Source organism: Agelaius phoeniceus, chromosome 8, assembly GCF_051311805.1.
Source record: "Agelaius phoeniceus isolate bAgePho1 chromosome 8, bAgePho1.hap1, whole genome shotgun sequence".
NCBI lineage: Eukaryota > Metazoa > Chordata > Aves > Passeriformes > Icteridae > Agelaius > Agelaius phoeniceus.
This window is the reverse complement of record NC_135272.1, coordinates 4,399,239-4,419,214: the sequence shown is the minus strand read 5'-3', so window position 1 is coordinate 4,419,214 and position 19,976 is coordinate 4,399,239.

Below are 19,976 nucleotides of genomic sequence, written 5' to 3'. Positions count from 1 at the left end.
GGAACTCCTAAAAGCACCAAAACCACAGAAAACAGGGTGGAAAAAATTGGCATCATGCTACTGCTGGTATCCTCCTGGAGGAAAATCTCTTGGGTTTCTTAAGGTCGTAGCTTTCCAAAAACTAGGAAAACTGCTCAGCACTAGTAGCCCAATTGGGAATGGTCTCCTTGACTTGGCAAAGCTGGGGTGTTAACAATGGACTCTGTCCTTGGTTCAAATCACCTGCCCTCACCTGCACACAAAAGCACCACCACCAGCAGCAGAAGCTACATCAGTCAATTTTCCTCAAAAAGCTGTGTTAAATTTGGGAGAGGAAAGGGAAACATGTCAGACACTGTGGATTAATGCCAAGACTGTGAGGAACAGTCGCAAAGCAAAGGGCAGCAGCTTCTCTCTGGGGCACTCCTTGTGCCCCAAGGCAGCCGGGCTGCCCTGGCTGCCCAGGACCCTGTGCCCCGCGGGCTCTGCAGAGCTGCACAGCGGGGAGGCAGCTCCGGGCACCTCAGCCCCTGGGCAGGAGTGGCTTCTTGCTCTGGAGGGCTGCCTGTGGGCAAAAGCAGGTTGCTGGCCTTCTGCTCTTGGCCCTAGCCTGGCCTTGCAGGGCTAATCCTGTTCCCTGTCTCAAATGTGCTAAAGACACATTGTTTGTTTCCAGCTCTGCACAGCATTGATTTGCACCACAAAATACCCAAGGGCTAAGGCCTGAACAACAGACCCTGACTGAAGCCTCAACAACAGGACCTGAGCCAAAGCTGCCCTCTCGATGACCTTTTGAACCCAATGTTATATGTATGTGCTCCTTAACCAAGTATTACTATCAAAAGGATCCTTGCATGCATTCACTGGTGAAACACGTCTTCACCTTTCTGCATGAGGAAAATGGACAAGGCCACACCTGGCCTTGGTTCCTCCTTGAGCCCTGGGCAGGCTCGGGGAGAAAACCAAGAGGAGAATGAAACCAGCTGTGCCCCAGCAGAAGCTCTGGCACATTGCTCGTCCAGCCCTATCAGAGCCGGGCTACTCTCACAGCGCACTCGGAAGCCTCGTGGCCGGCAAAGGTGGAGGCACCGCAGGATTTCCCGGTTCCCGGCCGTGGCTCTGCAGGGCTTGGCTGGGACAGCTTCCCCAGGTGATGTGCAGCCCTGGATGAAGGGGAAAGCATTGGGGTACCTGGTGATGTATCTTCCTTAATCACCAGAGGCACCTTTTTGTAATAATGCTGAGGTGCATTGCTTAGCTTGTCCTTTCCTGACTCTTTTTGCACTTTTGCATTACAGTAAATTACACTGTTCCTACAGCTGGTGTCTGTGTCTGCATCTCTGACCCTCTCCTCACTCAAAACAAACACACAGCCAGTTTAGCACGAGACCTGCCTCTCTGCCAGCCCATCTCTTGGCAAACACTCCTGATGGCCATCTCCACCAATGAAATTCCCACTTTGCAACTTCCTTTTCTGCAGGCAGGTTAGAAAAGGAGCCACTCCCAGCTCTGGACACCTCCGGAAACTAGCTGCTTTCAGCAGTCACAACCCTGAAATATCAACCTCCTTCCTTAACCTGCCACAGAGAGCTCCCACCAAGAGGCCTTTTGTCCAAGGATACCCACAGAAGAGCTTGAGAAGGGAGCAGTTTGAAACACAACTGCTTCAGAGTTTAAAGCTGCCTTTATCAAATGAGCACACACCAACCTGTCCCAAAGGGAAAGCAGGCAGGAAAGAGAAGCTCCTCTCCCACAACAGCAAACTCTGTGCTTCCTTCTGCTCCAGCTGGAGAGTGGAGGCCATGGGCTACACCTCACTTTGGGAAGGAGCCCTGGGAATTGGCCTGATCTGGGAGGGCAGCAAAAGGAATTCCCCAAAAAGTAGGAAAAGATTCGCTGGAAGGAATAGATGATGACAATATTTCTGCAGAAAAGCAAAAAAAGAATAATTGAAGCATTTAAAGAAGTGCCCAGACTGAAATTTGTTTGCCAACACGACAACCCAAAGTCTCTGTGGTGTGTCAGGAAGCTCAGGAATGAACCTGCAAGGCTTGGATAAACATCATTTGTGTCTGTCCCCCAGATCACAAGCAGCTCCCCAACAAGACTTCAAGACCAAGGGACAAAGCTTCCCCCTTCAGCTCTCCACAGCAGCTCTAGGGAGTCTCTCTCCACTGCAAGATCTCCTTTGTCAGTCTGCAGCGACAAGAGTCGGCTGCAAGAGGCATTCGCATTGGAACTCTCCCCAGATGGGGGGAAGAAAAAGAAGAGGTGATTCCTGAGGAAAGAAAATAGCAACGTTGTTTGGGAAGACACCAGCGTGAGTTGGCTACAACTCTAGGCCAGAAATCCCTGGAAGAAAGCAACATCCATCCATGGGGCAGCACTTAGGCTTTGATATCAATGCTGACAAAATTGCTGCCCCTTCCTGCTGCTGTAGCTGACTCCAAATCATGAGAAATGTGCCAATTCTTCCAAAGACAGGCAGACATGGTGCGATAAAAACTCCTTTTTAGCTAGTCTGCTGAAAAGGAGTCCAAATGAATGTTTTCTAACCCCCCCTTTTCATCCTTTCCGCAGCCAAGACAGAGCAATGTCCTTCCTCTCTGTCCCCAATGGTTACCCAGGCATGGGATGCAGTGTGGGGACAGAGCCTGTCACTGCTCCCAGTTCCCTGCCCTGCCCTTCCCTGCCTGCCTTGCCCTTCCCTGTCCTGCCAGAACCTGCTGTGCTGTGCCGTGCCAAGCCAAGCCTGGCCAGTGGTCATGCATTTCGGGAATGACCCTCCCCGTGCTGCCCGCCGGTGTAATGAACACACCACTTTGTAACTTTGCCTACTGAGAGAGTCTGTGTGTGTGATTTTCAGTTCTAACAATTCAGGGAGCTTTTGTTTTCCCTGACAGAAGTACAGCTGCTGCCAAGGGAAGCACACCCAAAGACCCATAGTGACCCAGCCTTCCCTTTGCTTCCCTTTTCCTTCCCTCACTGCTACACAGCGCTCTCATACCAGGACCTCAGTGCTGCCTCCCCTGAGGATTTAGAGCTGCCCCCAGGCCCTTCCAGGCTAAGTGCAGGTGCTCAGGACTCCATGGTTTTCCTGGCTTCTTTGGAGAAGGTGTTTGCTTCATCTGGACTTCTTGGAGTTTCATCGGAGGAGCCGGGAACAGGCAAATTTCATCTCCACTGTGAGCTCTTCATTCTGCTTGTGCCCATGGAGCTTAAATGCCAACCTGAGCTCATCGTTCCTCTGGTTCCCGTAGACCATCACAGCCCTTCCATGGCCTCTCCAGAGAGGAGCAGCTGCACATCTTCAGAGCAGCAGTTGCCAGCCCGCAGCCCATCAGGGAGGGAAAGAGCTTCTACCCTTGCTTTCCAAGCAGGTCCTGGTTCATGACCCTTTCAAGTGTTTTCCTGCAGTGCTCTCTCATGGGTAGATCTCCAGTGAGAATCAGGTAGAAAGTGTCAAGTTGCCTAGGAAGGGGGACCTTGAAAACAGAAAGATTCTCTGCCTGCTTTTCCTGTCCTTGCTGCAGATTTGGAGGGTGTTCCGGGAATTTTGCAGACAGCCTCTGTGTAGGGGTACAAGGGCAAGGTGAAAGATACTGCCTAACAAGTGGTCAGTGTTAGGTGCACTCTCCTCTTTCTTTGAATGAAGCCAAACTAGGACTTTGATAGGATATTGCAGATGTTTGAGACTGCCTGCCCTGAAAATCAAGCCGTGCCATTGAAATGAGCTCTGTGTGCCCCACAACAGCTGCAGCTGCAGCATATGGTCTCACCCACAAGGTTGTTTTTAGAATAAACTCACAGTACAAGTTTAGCATGCATGTCTGCAGGTCTGGGCTCTTCCTGGGTGAATCCATTTTCTGTGCTCTTTTGTGATGAGAAACCAAATGTAGCCAAATCCCAAAGCTGCTGGGAAGCTGCAAAAGGCTGTGATTATAAGGTGTTTGTGTGTGTCTGTGTGTCTGTGTGTCTATAGCAGATTTCCAGTCCATGCTTTAATCTATGTACATGTCAATTTGGATAAATATTTTTAAGAGGAAGAACTCACTCCTCAAATCCCCTGGGAAGTCTGAATACATTTCTGGAACGGAGTTTGCTGTGTGCTTCCTGTGATGTTTGATGCAAGGCAGCACTAGAGCTCTGCGTCCCAAAGACACATCGTGGAGCCTGACCAATGTGTTTGGATTCTTGCAGCCACCCCAGACACTTCAGCCCCCAGCACTCCAGCTGCCACTGCAGGTTCTGCAGCATGGACAGCCCCCAGCTGGCTGTGGAATACTCCTGGGGAAGAGGAATTGCCAGCCCTGGATCTGGACAAGGTGCTTGAGACGCTGGAGGAGATGTTTTCTCCCTCTGCTCAGGCACCTGCATTGGGCAGGGAAGAAAGGGGCTGTACTGAGAGCTTGTGAATGTTGTTGCATGGCTGAGAAGGAAAAGCTTCTTGAGTTCAGCTGTGAATGGACAGGGAAGGCTTTGCTGCTAAAGCAAGACTTCCTAAAGAAGAGGGAATGAAAATGTCATCCCTGAGTAAGGATGAAAAGGTGTGAGCCTGTGTTGGCCAAGTTTGGGTGCTTGTTTTCCTGGGAAGAATCCCTGGTGCAGGGGCATTTGTGGTGAGGAAGTGAAAGCTTTGTAGGTTCTAAGAGGCTTTGTTTGATGGGAAAGAAGGGAAGAGTGTTTGGAGAAGTGGCACTGAAGGCCAAGTGTCCCGTGTAGGGACAGGCATGCCAGAGGTGCATCTGCTCCAGCAGCAGATGTGGGCTGTGCCTCTTTTGGGTGGGAAGGCCAAGGCAAAGCAAGGGTGGGCTGCAGCTGCTGCTGCTGCTGTGTGAGCCCTGCCGTGCGTGTAGGCGCTCCCAGAGCCGTGGCTGGGGCTGAGCTGCAGCTGCAGCTTTCTTGTCCTCTCAGGAAGCTGCTGCCTGCAGCCCAGTTTCCATCTGGGAAATCCTCAGCTGGGCAAACTGGCCACTCTTGCTCTCCATGTTGCAGAGCTCAGTCCCCTTGCTCTTGGGCATCTCTGTGGGAAGAGATGTGTGTTCCCATGCTGTCCCTGCCAAGCTGCAGCCTGGATGAGACTGCTGTGCTCAGGGCTGTGGAGGGAGGAGCACATCCCTGTGCCAGGAGCTGGCAGGACTCCTCCTTAGCAGCCATTCCATGTGTTCAGTGTCACCCCCACATTCAACACTGTCACTGTCAGCTTTGACAGCTTTTGGACTGTGTCTGAGAAGTCAAATTTTTCTGACTGTTGAAGGCCTTTGGGGCCCAGAGTTCTTGTTAGGAACAAGGGATTAAGTGTGTGAGGCATGGAGGTGTTGGACCAGGTGTTTTGTGTAAGTGGTGAGAAGGGTTTCTTCCTTTCTGTTTCTCTTTCAAAGGGAATATTACTGTTGCCCCTGAGTCTTCAGGAGAGGAGCCTGTGGACAGAGCTGCAGCAGAGGGAGCTTTGCCTGGCACCGAGAGCTGCGGGAACAATTCCCAGGAGCCTGAGGAGCTTGGTAAGGACAGAGCCCCCATTGGTTTAGAGAGGTGTGAGATGGCTGCTCTGAGCCTGCCTCTGGCAGGAAGGGAGATGAGAAGGGTTGAGTTCCTGTCTGCAGGCTTGCTGCTTCCTGGTGCCTTTAGTTCAAATCCTGCACGGGCACAACCTGCCTGAGCCCTGCCCTCCACGCTTCTCCAGAGGCTCTGACACTGAGTGCTCTGCTGTGGCAAGAGAGCAGGGAATAAACCTGAGCTTGTGGCACTTGTGTCACCAAGCCAGGTGTCCCAGTTTTGTGCTGATGTCCATGGATAAGTTTGCTGCAGGATGTCAGTGCTCTGGAGGCAACATTGAGTGACTCTTGAAGCAAGAGAGGAAAAGCCCAGCAAAAAGTCAGTGTAGAAGTCCGAGCTTGTTGTCTCCAAGCATTAAATCAATGCAGTGCCAGTCTGCTGATAGCTGTAGTGAGATCCATTAAAAATACAAGCAGCAGAAGCTCTGAGGCCAAGGAAATCATTAGTCACAAATCCAGTAGCTCAAGGAAAAAATGAAATTACCCCTTTAAATTAGCCAGAACTAAAGGAGAGAGAGAGCACTTTGGATCTGCATTCTTGAGCAAAGCTGGTGCTGCCTGCAGGCCTGGTAGGGAGCTCTTTCCCTCTGGGATGGCCCAGAGCTGGTGGTTGTTTTGGAGGAGCTGTTGGTCACTGCACAGGGCAGGTTGTAGATGGCAGGGAACGGTGCTAGTTCCTAACTCAGCTCCCAGCCCCTTCAGCTTCAGCCATTTCAGTGAGGACTGAGGTCTCTCTGTCAGCACAGAGAAAGAACCAGGCTGGGCTTCTTTGTGGCAGCTGGCACTGTCTGTGTTTCAAGCTCTCGTGGGGGCCCTTTGCACTGTGAGGGCTTTCAGTGTATTGGGATACTTCAAAACTTCAGAAGTTTTAAACACTTGGAAAGAGCCTGGCTCTTTGAAGAGCAGGCTTCAAACTGCCAAGTGACAGCCTGCCTTTCTGGCCATCTTTTACAGTCTTTGATAGAAGGACAGTTACTTCCAAAGGGAAAGATGCACGGAGGCCAATATTGACCCAGTGTTCCCTTTGCTTCTCAGATTTCCAGCTGATCTACCTTGCCAGGAGGGCTGCCCTGCATGGGAAGAAGGATCAGAGGGAGAGCCTGTGACCATCGACCTGCTGGAAACCCTTCATGTATACATAGATTTATAGATTTCTACAATTCTATTTCTATATCCATATAGTTACATGTATAGATTTATACAGGTGTGTTTATATGTGCATATATATACATCTAAACAGTTAAATTGATCTATATTGTTATAGATGGGATAGAATGAGTTACATTTCTAGATTTTGAGATTTACATTTATATATTAATAGAGTTACATTTAGATGCCTACATTTAGATGCTTACATTTAGATGCTTAGATATAGATTTAGAAATGTGCATAGTTCTTTAGTTAGAGGTATGTGGAAGTTTAGATGCACAGATTGAGCTGTGTAGGCCTAGGCTGCATTTTTAGCTCTTTCCCCCCTGGGCTGCCTTTTTCACCTCTTGCTTTTGCCCCGGTGCCGCCTGTGTCCCCTGTCCCTGTGCTGGGTCTGAGCTGGTGGCCGGGCCGGACGGAGCAGCACTTCCAGCCCCGGTGTCCCTGGAGCGGTGGGAGCTGCCGCTGGCCCCAGGCACTGTCCCCTGAGGAGCTGCTGAAGGACGGGGAGACAGAGGGGGCTGAGGGGCTCAGGGGGCGGTGGTGCTGAAGGGACGGTGACCCTGAGCTGCTGCTGGGGCTGAGGGCTGTGGGGCAGCCGAGGCCATGGTGGCACTGAGGTGACAGGCAAGGGGCACAGGCTGACGGGGTAGCAGCTCTAAGGGGACTGGATGGCTCAGAAGGGACTGAGGGGGCTGAGAGGACTGTGAGGGGCTGAAGAAACTGAAGGGGGCTGGGGCTTCACCGAGAGCATGGCGGGGCTGAGGGGATGGAGGGGCCAGCAGGGAGCACAGAGGGCTCCGGGACTGCAGCTCTGCCAGGACTTGGAAGCAATTCCAGAGCCTCCACTTTTGCCACAGCTGCCAGGAAGACCTTGAGGATGCGAAATACAAAGCTGTGTTCCGTGTCAGGTACAAACAGGCGACGTGTGTATTTGTGAGTACAAAATGTGTGGACACTGACAATGGGAGAGCTGTGAATTCTAATAATCACTGAGGAAAATAAAGCATGGAAAAAGGCCTTTGAACCTATCTTTTGTTTGCAATTAACCCTGGTTGATTTAGGAGCATTGGAATTAAGGTGTTAAGGATGTTGCATTTTGCTTGCAGTTAATCCATGAAGAGCTCTGCAATAATAACCTTTTGAAGTATAATTTTAGAATATTACTTGTATCCTTGAAACTATAGCTTTGGAATATATATAAAGGAAATATGCTTATCTCACGCCTTATGGAAGCAGAGAAAAACAGCTTGAGAAAGGAAGATCAACATCACCTCAAGGATTTATGGTTTTGACCAAGGGAAGCTGGACATCACTGTTATTAGATTTATAGTCTCTGCAATAAAAGGTGGACCCACATCTGGGGAGCTGGACTCCACCAGATGGGATTCGTCTTTCTTCTTTTGGAAACTGGACCGCCACCGTCTGGGATACTCCTTTTGAGATACATCCTGAGAAAAACTAAAATCACAATAGTGTATAGAATTGTGATGTAATAATTTGGAATAAAAATTGCTGATGAGTAAAAATTGGAAATAGAAGCTGCTGAAAAAGCTGAGGAGTACGCCTATAAATACCTGTAACCCTCAAGTATCGGTGTGCAGTAGGAGGGAAAACTTCCCCCACTGTACCCAGCGCTGTATTGCTCATACTTTACCATATTAAATAATAAATTGATTGCTGCTTGAATATTGGCCTAGTCAAGCTGCTTATTCATAACACACCCAATTCCTCAGGGCTTCCCAGCGCCCCGGCTCCTCAGGGGCCTTCTGTTGTTCTGCCAATTGACTGAGGCGATATAAAAGACACATCACTGGAAATAATGTTCTTCTTTTCCTGGGAATATGAAGGACCCACAGAGTAAGATGATACATTCAATGAAACTGTGCCCTTGGTTTTAGTGACAAGCAAAAACAAGCAAGGTAGTGCACCTAAATCAGTACTATAATGTTATAAATGAGAAGCTTGACTAGGCCAATATTCAAGCAGCAATCAATATATTAATTATTTTGGTAAAGTATGAGCAATACTGCGCTGGGTACAGTGAGGGAAGCTTTCCCTCCAACTGCACACCATTTTTTGAGGCTTACAGGTATTTATAGGGGCACTCATAAGCTTTCTCAGCAGTTTCTTTTCCCAATTTTTACTCATCAGCAGTTTCTCTTCCCAGTTTTTACATCACAATTCTATACACTATTGTGATTTAGTTTTTCTCAGGATGTATCCCAGAAAAGGAGTATCCCAGGTGGTGGGGGGGTCCAACTTCCGAACGAAGAAAGAAGTCTCCCAGCTGGTGGGGTCCAGATTCCAGACATGGCTTTACCTTTTGATTGCAAGGACTATAAATCTCACAACAGCGATGTGCAGCTTCCCTTGGTTGAAACTATTAGACCTTGCGTTAATGTTCATATTCCTTTCTCAAGCTGCTTTTCATGTTTTGTCAAGGCATGAGATAAGCATGTTTCCTTTTTATATATTCTAAAGCTATAGTTTCAAAGATCCTTTCTACAAGAAATATTCTAAAATTATACTTCAAAAGGTTATTACTGCAAAACTCTTTAAGGCTTAGCTCCAAGCAGAAAGTTCCTGTCAAAAAGCAACATCCTCAAAGCTTTAACTCAAATGCTGCTAAATCAACTTAAGATTTATAAAGGTTAATTGTGAACAAAGGGTAGGTTCAAAGGCCTTCTTCCATGCTTTACTTTCCTCAGTTATTATTAGAATTCAACTTTATAAATGTCCCATGCTGGTTTTCCAAACATATCACAATCACAAATACACACGTTGCCTGTGTGTACCTGACAGGAAACACAACTTTGCATTTCACAAAAGGAGAGAAAGGAGAGCGATTGAGAAAGATGCATCACCAATTGCCTAAATTGTTTATCATCTTGCAGATCTGCACTTGCTGGGCAGCCCCATTTTACACCAGAGACCTGGGGAACCAATCCCAATAATTGGGAAAATGCGAAGTCGTCCATCCACCCATAGATGAGGTCTCCAAATTTGCCCCAAAAGTGGCTCCAGCTTTTATAGGCCAAAAAGAGCAAGTCCAAGTGACTTGATGATATTTTTAGCCCAGAAAGCCCTGCTGCTGATGGCACACGTCACAATCAGCAGGGGACACAGCTAGGCCAAAGCCCAGACCTCTGCTGGGAGCCTTTCTCCTCAAACACCCTTCAAACAAGCCTCCATGCAAGGCAGCTGGGAAAGTTTCTTCAAAGGAGACATTGCTGGCACATAACTACACAGGGTTATGGGAAAGATTCTAAAGCAGCCGCTCTGGAGTCAAAGAGCCAGCAGCACTAAGAGTCCCTCTCATCTATTTGGAGCTAAATCACACTTTGGGTGACTTGAAGGAGTTTGGAAGGAGCTAGAGAGCGCACCTCTGAATTTTTTAGGTGATGCCATTGCTTTTTCTTCTCTTCTGCAGAGACAGGAAGAGTGAGTTTGGCTCCCATCTCCAGTGCACGGCTCACAGGGCCGCAAGACTTGTAGTTGCAAGAGCTTTGAAGGATTTCTTGGCCAAGAAGACACGGCCAACAAGGATATTTCTGTTTTGGACCCAATCTTTCAATATTTCCTCTTAGGGACTCATGCTCTCGGGGTCTCTAGCTGCTCAGAGTGAGCCCGAGATAAGTTAGAAAGTCTCTTTTCCCAGCCCGGCGGTGGAAGAAGGAGTCAGAGCTCTTCATTTCTTGGTCTCAAGGTTGTTCATTGTATCTTATCTATAAAATTCTTTCTCCTGTCCTGCCGAGGTCCGCTCAGCAAGACAGTCTAAGGCACTCTGCCTCCGCCGGGGCGGTGTTATCTTCTTCTACTAAAAACTACCTGTACAATATTTACAATTCCTTTCCAATACCTATCATCTATGTTAGACAGTGAGCTTCTACTCTAAACCAATTGAAAAGTGCCAACATCACAGCAGAAGACGGAGGCCAAGAAGAAGAAGAAGGAGAAAGGCTGGACATGCCCAGATTCCTCCATCTTGCCCCCTGAAGCCCCATTCTAAAAACCCCCCAAATCTATTTTTCCACTCTGTGCTAAATTCACTATCATTTTGTGGCTTGCCATTCTTCATACAAGGTTGGGAATTGTTTTTTCCAAGGGCTAAATCAAAGGCACAGGGGTCTTGGGCTCTGTGCCAAGGTCTCTGAGCCCTCTGACAGGGTCTCGAGTCCTGCAGGGCAGCCCAAGGAATTTCCTGGGTTCCCACATCATGCTACAGTGGAAGCTTCCTTAGCTAATCATGCAATGACACAACAAACGTACAGCACTGCATCCTAAACTTCTTGTTTACCATTGGAACCACTTTGATTTTTCCTAGATCTTGAACTCTAAAACTCTAAACTTTCCTCCACTTCATCTTTCCTCCCTGTGTCTCTGCTATAAACTAGAAATCCGCATTCTCGCTTCTAGCACATAACTTTGGAAGCCTTTTCCATGATCTCAGCTCAAATGCTGTGTTTAATTCTAAGCTTTGCTGACAAGACCAAAAGTCTGAGATTTCTCTGCATTTGGGTTTCCAACAACACTGATGCTCTTAGTTGCAGAGTGCCCAGGATCCGTCTTGCAAGTCAACTCTGGCAGGAAGTATGGCCTGTGCACAATTCTGACAGAGAATGGAGATTGACTGTGGACTATCGTGCCTTGAATGAAGCGACTCCACCGCTGAGCGCGGCTGGGCCGGACATGCTGGAACTGCAGTACGAGCTGGAGTCCAAGGCAGCAAAGTGGTACGCCACTGCTGGCATTGCTAACGCATTTCTCTCCATTCCTCTGGCAGCAGAATGCAGGCCTCAGTTTGCTTTCACCTGGAGGGGCGTGCAGTACACCTGGAACCGACTGCCCCAGGGGTGGAAGCACAATCCCACCATCTGCCATGGACTGATCCAGGCTGCACTGGAAAAGGGTGAGGCTCCAGAACACCTGCAGGACATGGATGACATCATTGTGTGGAAGAACACAGCAATGGAAGTATTTGAGAAAGGAGAGAAGATCATCCAGATTCCCCTGGAAGCTGACTTTGCCATCAAGAAGAACAAAGACAAGGGACCTGCCCGAGAGATCCAGTGCCTGGAAGTAAAGGGGCAAGATGGACAGTGTCAGATTCCCACTGAGGTCGTTAACAAGAACACTGTGATGTCTCCACCAACCAGCAGGAAGGAAACACAAGGTTTCCTAGGCACCACAGGATTTTGGAGAATCCACGTTCCCAAGTACAGCCAGATTGTGAGCCCTTTCTACCTGGTCATCTGCAAAAAGACGCTTTCCACTGGGGCCCTGAACAGCAACAAGCCTTTGCCCAGATCAAGCAGGAGATCGCTCATGCAGTGGCCCTTGGCCCAGTCAGGACAGGAGCAGAGGTGAAGAACGTGCTCTACTCTGCAGCTGGGTACAATGGCTTGTCCTGGAGCCTTTGGCAGAAGGTGCCTGGGGAGACTCGGGGCCAACCACTCGGATTCTGGAGCTGAAGTTACAGAGGGTCCAAAGCCAACTCCACTCCCAGAGAGGAGGAAATCTTGGCTGCCCATGAAGGAGTCCAGGCTGCCTCAGAGGTAATAGGCACTGAAGCACAACTCCTCCTGGCAGCCCGACTACCGGTACTGGGGTGGATGTTCAAAGCAAAAGTTCCCTCTACGCACCATGCCACCAGTGCTACATGGAGCAAGTGGATTGCCCTCATCACACAGCACGCCTGTACTGGAAACCTGAATGGCCCTGGGATTCTGGAAATAATTACAAACTGGCCAGAAGGTGAAACTGTAGTCTCACTGACAAAGAGGAGCAGGAACAAGCGACAAGGGACTGAAGAAGCTCCACCATAAAACCAATTACCAGCAGAGGAAACACAGGAAACACGCTACACTCTTTTCACTGATGGCTCCTGTCGCATCGTAGGGATGAACTGGAAGTGGAAAGCAGCTGTATGGAGCCCCACATGACAGGCTGCTCAAGCTACCGAAGGAGAAGGTGGATCAAGTCAACTTGCTGAACTCAAAGCTGTTCAGCTGGCCCTGGACATTGCTGGGTAAAAATATAATTGAGTCCCTTTGACTTGCTCTTTTTGGACTATAAAAGCTGGAGCCACTTTCGGGGAAAATTTGGAGACCTCATCTATGGGTGGATGGATGACCTAGAATTTTCCCAATTGCTGGGAATGGTTCCCCAGGTCCTTGGTGAAAAATGCGGCTCCCCAGCAAGTGCAGATCTGCAAGATGAGAAACAATTTAGGCAATTGGTGATGCATCTTTCTAAATCGCTCTCCTTTCTTTCTTACAGTACTGATTTAGGGGAACTACCTTGCTTGTTTTTGCTTGTTACTAAAACCAAGCGCACATTTTTTATTGATTGTATCATCTTACATTGTGGTTCCTTCATATTCCCAGTAAAAGAAGACCATTATTTTCAGTGATGTGTCCTTTAAATCACCTCAGTCAATTGGCAGAACACCAGGAGGCCCCTGAGGAGCCAGGGCGCTGGGAAGCCCTGAGGAATTGGGTGTCAGAGGGCACAAGCAGCCCCCAGGCAGCCGCCTTGTCCCTGGCACCCGGCTGCTCTGGCGCTTCCCCAGAGCGTCTCCCAGGCCTGCGGCAGAGCCCTCCAGGCCGGGCCTCAGCAGGAGGGTGGGGGCACCCCTGAGGTGCCCAGGCTGGGCTGGCTGGGCACAGGGAGGGCAAAGCTCCCCTGCTGGGGCATGGGATGAGGCAGTGGGAAGCCAGAGAACCTGAGATTTTACCCCCCAAATGTTCTGTCTTTGCCCTAACATTTACCTCAGGTTTTGTCACAAAATGATCTCCATGTGCCCTCTAGAAATTACTCAGACTTTTCCTCAAAAGTAATTTTTTTCCCTAGAGATCCCCTCAAATTTTCCTGCTCAAATATCTACTACATGTACTCGACAGTTCACCTCTGATTTCATTATTCTCACAGTCCAGTGATTACCTCAACTGGAAAGCCCAAATGTTCATTTCATGCCGTACAGGAGGCACCAGGTAATTCCAGCATTCCTGTGCTATGAAGTTCCCTCCCTGGAAGCTACTGCAGCTTTACCCCTGGCCAAGTGAAACACTCCCTGGTGCTGAGGCAAGCCTGGCCCATGCTCCTCGGTGTGTATGAGCGCAGGGCAGCCCCAGGGCAGCTCCCCCAGGGCTTCTGCAAGGCCGCCCGGCGCCCGGCCCCGCGGGGCGGCCCCAGCGGGTTCGAGTTGCCGCCCGCGGCTGAGGGGAGCGGCGGGGCGGGGCCGCCCGCGCCTGGGCGGGAAACGCTCCCTGCGGCGGGGAGCGGGCGGCGGCGGCGCAGCGGGGAGCGGCCCGGCCCTGCCGTGTCCCTCAGGGCGAGCCCACGGCCCCTCAGCGGCCCTGGCGTCCCTTCAGCCAGCGGCATGTGCGCTCAGCCACATGCGGCGTGCCCGTGTCCCCCTCACTTTCCCTCAGTGACACCACTTCACCCTGGGGGACACGACAGACACCCGCCTCCCCTCAGGGACTCACGCTGGCCTCAGTGGCATGCAGGGCATCTGCATCCCATTCAGAGACTGTCATGACACCTCAGCGACCCACGGGGCATCTGCCTTCCCTTCAGTGACAGAAAGGCACCTGCAACCTGCTGGGGAAGCCTCAAGTCTGCTCAGTGACCCCATGTGCCCTCAGCATTGGGACACCCACTTTTCTCTCAGTGACCCTCACGACCCATCAGCAAACCAAGAGGCACCAGCCATCCTGTGGGTGACTCAGAGCGAGTGCAGTGGGTCATGGCGGCCAGGGGCCAGCAGCAAGCAGAAAGCCAGGGCTGGGGAACAGGTTCTGCTCTGCTTACAGCATGGGCTGAGGGCCGGGAGAGCTCCATTTCCCCCTTGAGATGTTGGAGACAGGGCCTTTCACCCTCCTTACAGGGCTGCCCCTTGCTGCAGGCAGCCAAAGGAGCACGACGGTAAAAGGCCAAGGACAGCAAAGCAAAGAGCCAGCCCTGCACACAGGGAGGTGACCCAGTGCAAAGCCAGCGTGGCACCCGAAGGTGCCTGCCGCTCTCATGTGTCCCTGCCCTGGGAATGCCAGCAATGCCCTTTGTCCAGAGGGCCTTTCTGTGGCCCCTCTTGGCTCAAAGCTGCTGCTCTTCTGGCTCAATGGGGCCTAAAGCCACAGAGCTTGGCCTCCCCCACAGCAACAGGAACAAGACTCGGAGAGCAGACAGTGGAGCTCAATGCCTAAGGCTGAGGGGCCGGGGGCTCCAGTCTGGAGCACATGTAGGACACACGCCCAGCCCCACAACTTCTGGCCTCACAGCCCTGAAAGGCTGGGACCAGGGTTCCACGCCTGATTCCAGGGGGTCCCTCCAACCACCCAGTGAGGAAGCGCCAGAGCAGCCGGCTGTCAGGAACAAGGCAGCTGCCAGGGGGCTGCTTGTGGCCTCTGACAGCCCCATTGCTCAGGGCTTGCCAGCGCCCCAGCCCCTCAGGCCCTGCCCCAGCCTGGCCAAGCTGCCCGGCAGCAGCGCCACAGCCCAACAGCAGCTCCAGAGCAGCCCCATCCAGAGGCACCCGGGAGCCCTCAGCAAGGCAGGCAGCAGCACACGGGCGGGAGGACACGGATGGCGCTTCCTGCCTGGCACAGGGCTTGTGGCCATCTCCAGGCACCGCTCTGGCAGGGATCCCCGCAGCTCCGGCCCCTGCCCAGCCACTCTGTGGGCAGCACAAAGGCTTCAGCAGAACCACCAAAGGCCAAGGGGCTTCTGGCCATTTCCCCTTGCCCACCGCATGCCTGGGCAGCTGGCTGAGCACAAGCACCCTTTTCCCCCTCTTCCCCTCTGCCCTACAGACCCTGGCCAGCAAAAAAAGTCTCCTGAGATTCTTTGTATTATAACACAGTCTATATTTACATAGGAAAAAAAATAGAATGGAAGAAAAGAAAATGGAAGAAAAGAAAAGAAAAATCTTAAAGAAAACTAAAAATCCCCACTGGCTCAGGTTGCCCCAGCAAAGAGAGCCTCCCGGATCAGCTCTCCTCAGAGCTCCAGCAGTGCAGCCAGCCGAGCCGTGACAGACGAGGCCGAGTCATCCATGCCCTGCGCAGCTGATCCTGCAGCCTCTGGAAGATGGAATATCGCCCACTGGCTGTTGCTCGGAGGACATGCAGTGTTTGAAATGCCAGCTCTGACACAGCACTGCTCATGTCCTCTGTCAGGCTTTCAAGGGCTGCAAGAGAGAGGAACAGAGCTGTGGTAAATAGGTATGATTTGTGCTGACAAAATTGAAACAGTAATCAATATGGATGCAGTAATTAATATTTGGAAATAATAATAAAACAGTTAAAAGTTGTAATGCCAAGAAAAAAGGGAGAGGAGGGGTTCCACCCCCCCCTCCCTGCAGATGTTCAAGGACAGGAGGAAAATGCAGGAGATAACAGTTACTAAAAATTAACGGAAAGAAGGGAAAATCTGGTTGGGTCCCAGGAAAATGCCAGCTGTAAGAGATTTATTGCTTTGATGCTTAAATGTTAGTTTTGGATTACATTGTACTGGCTTGGTGCGCATGTGTAACCCAAAGGTGAATTAAAGGACATTGAGGAAGAAGAGAGGCCTTCATCAAAAAATGACCCCCAAAGGCTTGTGCGACAACCAAAACGAGCGGTGGAGCATGCGCGGTAAAGGTGATGATGAGGGCAGAGTTAGAAGTGTGATGAATCGAAAATGGGAGGAGATGACATTGACACATGGCATAAAAGGGGGGAATCTTCACTTGGAAAGCTCGTACATGAGGTGGCAAGGGTCCTGCACTCCATGGCCCGTGGTTATCCTTTGCTTATGCGCTATTATTACAACCAAATTATCCCTTATTTTTAATCAAATTATATTGTCAAGATATATTTTCTGAACTATTCAATTGAAATTGCTGCTATCTCAAATATTGTTTGGTTTTTTATGATGGGATAATTGGGCAAACATAACAGAGCCAAGGTCAGATCCCAGATCTGTGGGGAGCCAAGGAGAGCCCGCTGCCAGAGCCTTCCCAGCCGGCTCTTGCCATGGAGCAGGAGCAAGGGGATCAGCCCGAAGCTGCTGGCCAAGAGTGGGCCACGTGGCCCTGAAATTTCAGGGTGCTCTGCCCCCGGGAGCAGAGCCCTCCGCAGCCGGGGCAGGGCTTGCAGCTGTCCCCGGCAGCCCCCGCTGTCAGCCCGCTGGCCTCACTCACCAGTGCAGATCAGCTGCAGCTCTTGCTGCTGCCCCCTCAGGTGCCGCCCGGCCATCCCTGTGAACACAGAGCCTGTCAGGGCGCCAGCGGCACAGCTCCCTGCCGGCGGCGCTGCCGGCGCTGTGGCCACACGGGCTGCTGGCCCGGCAGGGCTCAGCCCGGGCCCTTGCCGCACACTGCCGCCCCAGGGCACGGCTGCCAGAGGGCGGCAGCAGCAATGCCCAGGCCAGGCGGGGCTCCACGGCCCCGGGCCCGGCTGGCGCTGCCGGGGAAGCAGGCGGGGCTGAGGCCGAGGTGCGGCGGGCCGGGCCGGGCCGGGGAGGGAGCCCGGGCTCGTGGCTCACCCATGAACCTGATGGCCGCCTCTCGCAGGGGCTCCTGTGGGCTCCGCAGGTAGCGCAGGGCCCGGCGCAGGTGCTCGGCCGCTCTGCTCCTGTCCTCTGCCAGCTGCAGAGAGCGGCAGGAGGGAAGGGTTGGCGCGGGCTCCGCCACTGGGCCGGGCGCTGCCTGCGCCCAGCCCTGGCCTCCCCTGGCCGCACAGGCCTGAGGCGCGGCCAGCAGCCGCTGGCCAAGGGCTCCCGAGGGCAGGGGGCAGAGGGCCGGCTGCTGCCCGGGGAGCCGCTGTGCCGGCCCGCAGCCCCGCCGGGCCGGGGCTCCATGGGCACCCGGCTGGGGCCCACGGGAGCCTGGAGAAGAGCCCCCGTGGCCTCTGGCCGCAGCAGCGGGCAGGGGCACAGCTGCTCGGCCCCGCACACTGAGCACCGCCCTCAGGGGCCTTCTCCAGGCTGAGCCTGGGGGTTCTCGGCTCCACTTACCAGGCACTCGCCAAACCTCCATGTCTGATCCACCTGGAGCATTTCTTCGAGATTCCTCCTCTTTAGGAATCTGGCTGAAGAATGCAGTACTACGCAGGAGGCCTGGAGAGCAGCAGAGAGGCACAGATGGCCCCACAGGCCAGGGCACAGGAGCATCCCAGTGCCACAGCCTGAAGGAGGCTGCAGCCCGCAAGGTGCCAGGGCAGGAGGCAGCCCAGTCCCCTCCCAGGGGGACAGCAGGTGGCCACAGGTCGTCACCTTAGCAACAATCTGATTCTCATCATGGCAGTGCAAGTAGAGTGGCACCAGGCTCTGGCGTACGTGGGACTTCAGGGCCTTTCTTCCATCTTCTGTTAATAAGTCCAGCATCTCTTGAAAGACACACATGGAGTTCAGCTGCACCTGGATATCATCCTGTAAGAGAGGAAGGGCAAAAGACCTCAGCATCAGCTGCTTCAGGCCCCCCAGGGCACAGGCCTGCATCTGCACAGGGCACCAAGTGTCCGGGCAGCAGCCGGTGGCCGAGGCTGTGGGCACAGAGCCTTACGTGGTCAAAGAGTGGCAGGAGCGCCTCAGCCAGCTGCAGGGCAATGGGGGTGGCTATTGGGGCACCATTATCCAGGAGCAAATATCTGAGTAGAAGAATGGTCATCCTGATCATGTGGCTATCATTTTCCTGCAGGAGCTCCACAAGACTTTCAGTCAGGCTCCCCATTTTTTCAGCCTGTGCGGAACACAAGTTTGTGAAAGGCCAGCCTGCTGCCGCAGGGCCCAGAGGCCAAAGGCCTGTCCCAAAGCACTGGGGCAGCTGAAGTGAAGCGAGAGGCAGGAGAGCTGGGAGCAGCTGCCCCAGCGCCCCAAGCCCAGGCAAGGCCAAGCGACTGCCTTGCCCAGCCCCACGCTGCCTGCACGGCTTCAGCCACTGCCCCCTTCTCACCATCAAGGGATTCTTGCCCAGCACTACCAGGCCTCTGAGTGCCAAGTAACGCCTGGCCCTGTGCTCGCTCTGCAGGTTCTGTGCCATGATCTCCAGAACACTGTCACTGCATTCCCTCAAGTCCAGGCACTCGAGGACCTGAAAGGCACCGGCAGTGACAGGGACCCAGCCAGCAGGAGCCCGGAACTGCACAGGGCTGGGCCCAGGCAGCAGCACAGGGCACGGCACCGTCCTGGCAGCTGTGCCTACGAGAGGGCAGAGAGCTGGAAGGCAGCGCTGGCCTTGAGGCTCACCTCCACAAGGAATGCCAGGGCAGGGAAATCCCAGTATGGCATCTCTTGGCCGAGCAGGGCGAGCAGGTAGAATGCAATCCCGGAACAGAAGTGTACGGCTGACTGGCAAATTTCTCTAAAGAGAGGAAAAAGGAAACAAGACCCTGCGCCAGTGGGGCAAATCTCTCCCAGGAGTGACTCTCAGAGTTCTCATCTTTCCCCACCACCCTTTCAGCAAGGGGACGTGGGCCATTTGGGAGTTGGTTGCTCATGGGCACCCTCCTCTGCCAGCCTTTTCTAGTCTGCTTGGCTGTCCTTCAGTGACAAGGCCCTCTGGCCCATGATCATGGGCAGTTTGGGGGACAGCTGGGCACAGAGCACAAATGTCAGAGGCAGTGGGGAGAAAGGGCTCTCACCTGGCCAGCAGAGCCACAGCAAAGTGGTGGGTGTCAAGAGAGAGCAGCGTGTCCCAGCCACACCTGCGTTCCATTGCCACCACCACATGCTCACAGCGGAGAAGGCAGAGCAGGCACTTCAGGGTGCGCACTGCAAACCTGTGTGCACAGCAAAGGCCAGGTGACGCTGGCAGCACTGGCTCCTTGGCAGGCCACGTGGCAGGGACAGGAGGAGTGGGATGGAGCACCTGTTGGGGCTGGTGGCAAGGCCGTGCACTTGCTGGCATCCCTTCCAGAAGGCATCGACCTCCTCTGGCATCTCTTCCGTGCTGAAGAACACTTGGAAGAGCAGATGCACAAATAGGCGGGGGAAATACACCTTCAATATCCGTGGCAGACAGGGCACCTGCAGGATCTTCCACATCACCACGGTTGCCTGCAAAGGACAAAGCCCCCCGGGACAGCGCTCAGTGCCCAGGGGTCCATGTGGCAGGGCCCGAGCGTGGCAGGGAGAGGAGCAGGGGGAGAGGCAGGGGGAGCCTCTCAGGGCCTGCTGGGCCTGAAGCTGCCCCTGGGCCAGGTTTCAGGCCAGCAGATGCAGTGGGGGAAGGAGGATGGAGAGCTCTGGAGAGGCGGCCTTGGGGCCAGCAAAGGCCACTTGCAGAAACTCACAGCCAGGCCAAAG